The sequence below is a fragment of the Microtus oregoni genome, unplaced genomic scaffold (genome assembly GCF_018167655.1).
Source record: "Microtus oregoni isolate MIOR12 unplaced genomic scaffold, Mior012 000005F_ref0000423, whole genome shotgun sequence".
Classification (NCBI taxonomy): Eukaryota; Metazoa; Chordata; class Mammalia; order Rodentia; family Cricetidae; genus Microtus; species Microtus oregoni.
Window position 1 is genome coordinate 36,538,734 of NW_024543064.1, and position 4,154 is coordinate 36,542,887.

A 4,154-nucleotide genomic window follows, 5' to 3' on the forward strand; every position below is an offset into this window, starting at 1 on the left:
ATTTATCTGAAATTCATAATTGGATGCCTGTATTTAGGTGGCTACTTTGGTTCATGGGTTTGTAAGTCTATAGTAGCTCATTTTTCGTTTGGGAAGGGTGATGGGTTTGTGACGTAGACTGGAATAGGGTTCAGACTGTGAGTGAAGGTGGCCCAGGGCCCACTTCATCTAGAGCCCTTGTTTCACAAGCCAGAGATTCAGAGGACTCACCCCAGTTCACACTGTGGGTGGGTGGCAGAGGCGGCTTTTACTCAAAGTCTGACTCTCACTTCCAGCGCAGCTCCCTCCTGTGCCGCGGCCCTGTTTCTGGGCTGACTGAGAGCTCAGGTTCCCATTCCCCTGCCCCTGACCTGCCCTTGGCTGGCTTCAGAGGGGGGTCTGATGACGAAATGTGATCCTGTCATAAAATCTATACCAAACCAACTCTTCTCACAGCCCACCCGTCTGCCTCAAAGGGGGCCACCTAATCCTCATTTATGGAGACTAGCAGCTGGGCCGAGCCTGAGTCTTTGAACGTGAGCTTGGGGTGCTCCGGTTCAGTCAGTCCTGGCCAAAGGAACCTGAGAGTGAGGGCATTAGCTGAACAAGTTGAGGGGCCAGGTGGTCGTGGGTCACCAGTCCAAAGAGCACCAGGCAGAGCTAGAGCAGTCAGAGCTGCTGGAGATGGAGGCCAACCCCATCAGGTACCTCTCCAAGAATGTGGTAGCTGAAGCTTCTTCCGTCAGTGGAGGAAGAGACTGCAGAGCTTCCTGGAGAGAGCAAGGAGAGATGACTTTCTGGGGATGACTTTAGAGCCTTTAGAAGCCTCTGGGCAGAAGTAAAGGCCCAATGAGAATGTCAAGAAAAGGTGTCTGGATGCTGAGATTGGGTCAGGAATAAGCCAGTGCTCTGGTTTAGGTGATATACAGGTCAGAGGTACCCATACAGAAATGGGGACACCAGGAAAGGAGCAGAAAGAAGCTAGGCTCCTTTGGGCCATGTCACCTCAGAGGACTCTTGGAAGGCTTACAGAGATGTAACTGGGTAGGGAGACAGGATGGAGATTCTAAGGTTGTATCTTCATTGGGACCTGACTCCCCTGTTACTGGGGACCAGGAAAGAGGGCCCAGAACTGAGAAGTACTCACCTTCAGAGGAGGTTGGGGACAGAAGGGCCTTCAGGACAGAAGGAGAAGGTGGCCAACAGAGGCAGAACAGCAGGGCAACTGTGGAAGTGGGAACCAAGGAAGCAATCAGGTGTTGAGGCTGAGGCCTCAGGCCCAGGAGGAAGGTCGCTAAGGTGTGCAGGTGGCCTGGTTCAGTGAATGAGAGGGAAGAAAGTGGGGGGTGCCCAGTGTAGACACCAGCCTAAGGAAGATTGTTGATGAAGACATTGGAGGGCACAGCAGCTGCCGAAAGGCGAGGCTTCCGGCACAGTGACTTGTGAGATCCTCCAAGTCTCGGCTGAAGGCCAGGAGGTGGGAAAGAGGGGGAGAGCACAGCTTCTGCACTCTTGACCTCAACTCTGTCACCCTGACATTTCCTCTCAGTCCTGGGTCACCAGCACTCCCCGACACACACCCAAAACAACATGTCACCCTGCACACTCGTCTTTACTGTGTGTGACAATTTGATCTTGTTTCTTTAGTTTTCGTTTTAACTGTTGGTTCACAACAGTCAGCTTGAGAGACCCGGAGAAGCTGGAGAGAGGAAGGAAAAGGGCGGGCTCTTCAGGGGACAGTCAGGTGGAAGGACTGGCTTCCTATAGGGAGAGGGGTCACATTAACCATTTGAATGGGGGAATGGAGGCTGAGGTTTGGGGTTCTGGGCATGACATACTGGTTGGGATTATCTGGCCTTGATGCAAGCTAAGCTTGGGACCCATTCAGCTGACCTACCTCTCCACCCCTCCTATGCAAGTAAGAGAGTGGGAACTACATGTTTTTGAAGCATGTGGGAATACAAGCTATATACACAGATCCGCAGGAACAATTATAGGTGCTTGTGTAGAGGCAAATGCACATATCTTTATTCCTGCTATTACGGCTGCATACACGGGTAATACATGCATGCTCTTTCACACACGAATGCTGATTTAGACAACAGGCACACTTCTAAATAGACAAACACATTTTAAACATGCATACATGTGGGCATACATCTTAGGGAACATTCAAAGACACATGCTTACAGACTTATCAGGCAGGGAGCTCCAGGATGAGGCTCATCCATTGCATTCCAGATGTGCTGACCACCGTGCACACCCCAGATGTGCACACGCGACAGAGACTCAGATTCATAACTCATTGAGGGCTTTGTTCCTATTTTCCCCCATCAAACAAAAGAAAAGGCTCGTGGACAAGCAAGTGCACACACACACACACCAAGCCCCAGTTTGTAGATGTGCTCCTTGAGGGTTACACAGCTCGCAAGTGCTTGTACCCTCCCTCCCTCAGCCCCACCTTTGCCTCAGTATCTTTGTCATCCCTCACTACTCTCTTTCTCGGGCTCTATTCAAGTCCTGAAACACATTTTAAACTGCCTTTGCCCTCTCATCTTTCAGCCACAGCTATGGCTCCTTTCTCCAGGGCCAAGTCTGAGGCACCCAATCAGCATCCCCCCACTTCCCTTCCATGACAGTCTGCCTCCTGTTTTCTTTGCTTGCAGGTTCCCCCTGCTACCAGCTGTTTCTTTCATGGCTCTATGCAAAAGGGCCTTAATAAATAAATACAGGCTGACGAAAGAGTAACTACTGAGTAGAGTAGTGCTGAGTCCCAGGAGCTGGAGGCGGTGGGAAGTGCCATTATCTTTCCATTATTGTCTTTATTTTCCTTAGATTTATTTATTTTAAAAATTATTTTATGTTTAAGGTTGTTTTGCTTGCATGCATGTCTGTGCACCATATGCATGTCTGACTCCCGGGGAGACCAGAAGAGGGCATCAGATCCCCTGGTAGTAGAGTTACAGACAGTTGTGGGCTGCCCGTGGGTGATGGAAATTGAACCCTGGGTCCCTTGGAAGAGGAACCAATGCTCTTAACTCCTTATCTTCCAACCCCCTACTTTTAGTTTTAATTGTGTGTATGTGTGTGTGTGAATATCTCTGTGTATGGGTGCCCACAGAAGCCAGAAGAGGGTGTTAGACCCTCTGGAGCTGTAGTTACAGGTATGGGTGGGTGCTAAGAACCAAACTAGAGTCTGGAAGGAGCCGCAAATCCGCAAATGCTGAGCCATCTCTCCAGCCCTCAAAGCCTCTGCATTTTCTAGCGGAACAACACAGGCATCCTGTGTGTTAGAGGTGGGTTTGAACTTTATTGCCAGCTGTTGGCTTTTCCTCTGGCCCTGAAGTCTGGTCCTAATGCAAGGGATCCATCTTCAAAGAACCCTTTGCTCCGTTCTCCAGGCAATCTCATAGCTGGCAAGGGCCTAATACTCTGCGTGACAAAAAAAGAGTTACAGGAAACAAACAAGCTGACCAGGTGTGTAGGATTGCAGATGTCTGTCGGGTTCTGTAAGAAACCCTGACACAGAACAGAGAATGCCCTCTCCGAGCTGGGTGCCAGAGGGTCTCCAGCGCTCTCACCTGTCGGGCCTCCGCTTCCTGGGCCCGGGGCCGGGTGGGCTCGCACCGCCGCTGGGTGGCCTGGCCCGGGCCCGACAGCGCGCGCGCTCCGGGGGCCCTCCGGGGACCCTCTAAGGAGCAGCGCAGAGGTGGCGACCTGACGGGGCCGGGTGGGACGGCGAAATGGCTTTTCCAGCTCTGGAGTCCCGGCCGCGCTGTTGACACAGTCGCCGATTTTAATGAGAAATCTGGAGCGTGCGTGGGAGACGCGGCGCGGGGTGCACAGATGCGGCGCTGGCTGCGCGGCCCGAGGGAAAGCGCTGGGGCGCGCTCACCTTTGAACTGTCGGGGACGCTGTTTACCTTGGCTGTCCGAGTGGCAGTTTTACAGATATTAAATACCGACCCGAAGGGAAACAGGGCTCGGGGGCCGCCTTCGCCAAGGGATTCCGCGCCCTCCTTGCAGCTGGCGGTCGGATTCGGTGCTGGGGAGACGCCCGGCGCTCGCATCTCATCCTGTCCCAGTCGGACTGTCTCCTAATTCGATTTTCCGTGTCGGAAGGAGGAGGCCGAGGGCGGTCTGGGCCTTGCTCACACGCCTCTTGCCTCTTGGCAT

At 52.7% G+C, this 4,154-nt stretch overlaps 1 long non-coding RNA gene across 1 annotated transcript; it reads right to left on the reverse strand.

Moving 5' to 3' along the window:
• Positions 1-737: 737 nt before the first annotated feature.
• LOC121448234 lies at positions 738-3,945 on the reverse strand. The gene is made up of 3 exons (XR_005974353.1): positions 3,561-3,945; positions 1,127-1,204; positions 738-749 (listed from the first exon to the last, which is right to left on the reverse strand). It is a non-coding gene; the product is annotated as an uncharacterized LOC121448234 (long non-coding RNA).
• Positions 3,946-4,154: the final 209 nt, after the last annotated feature.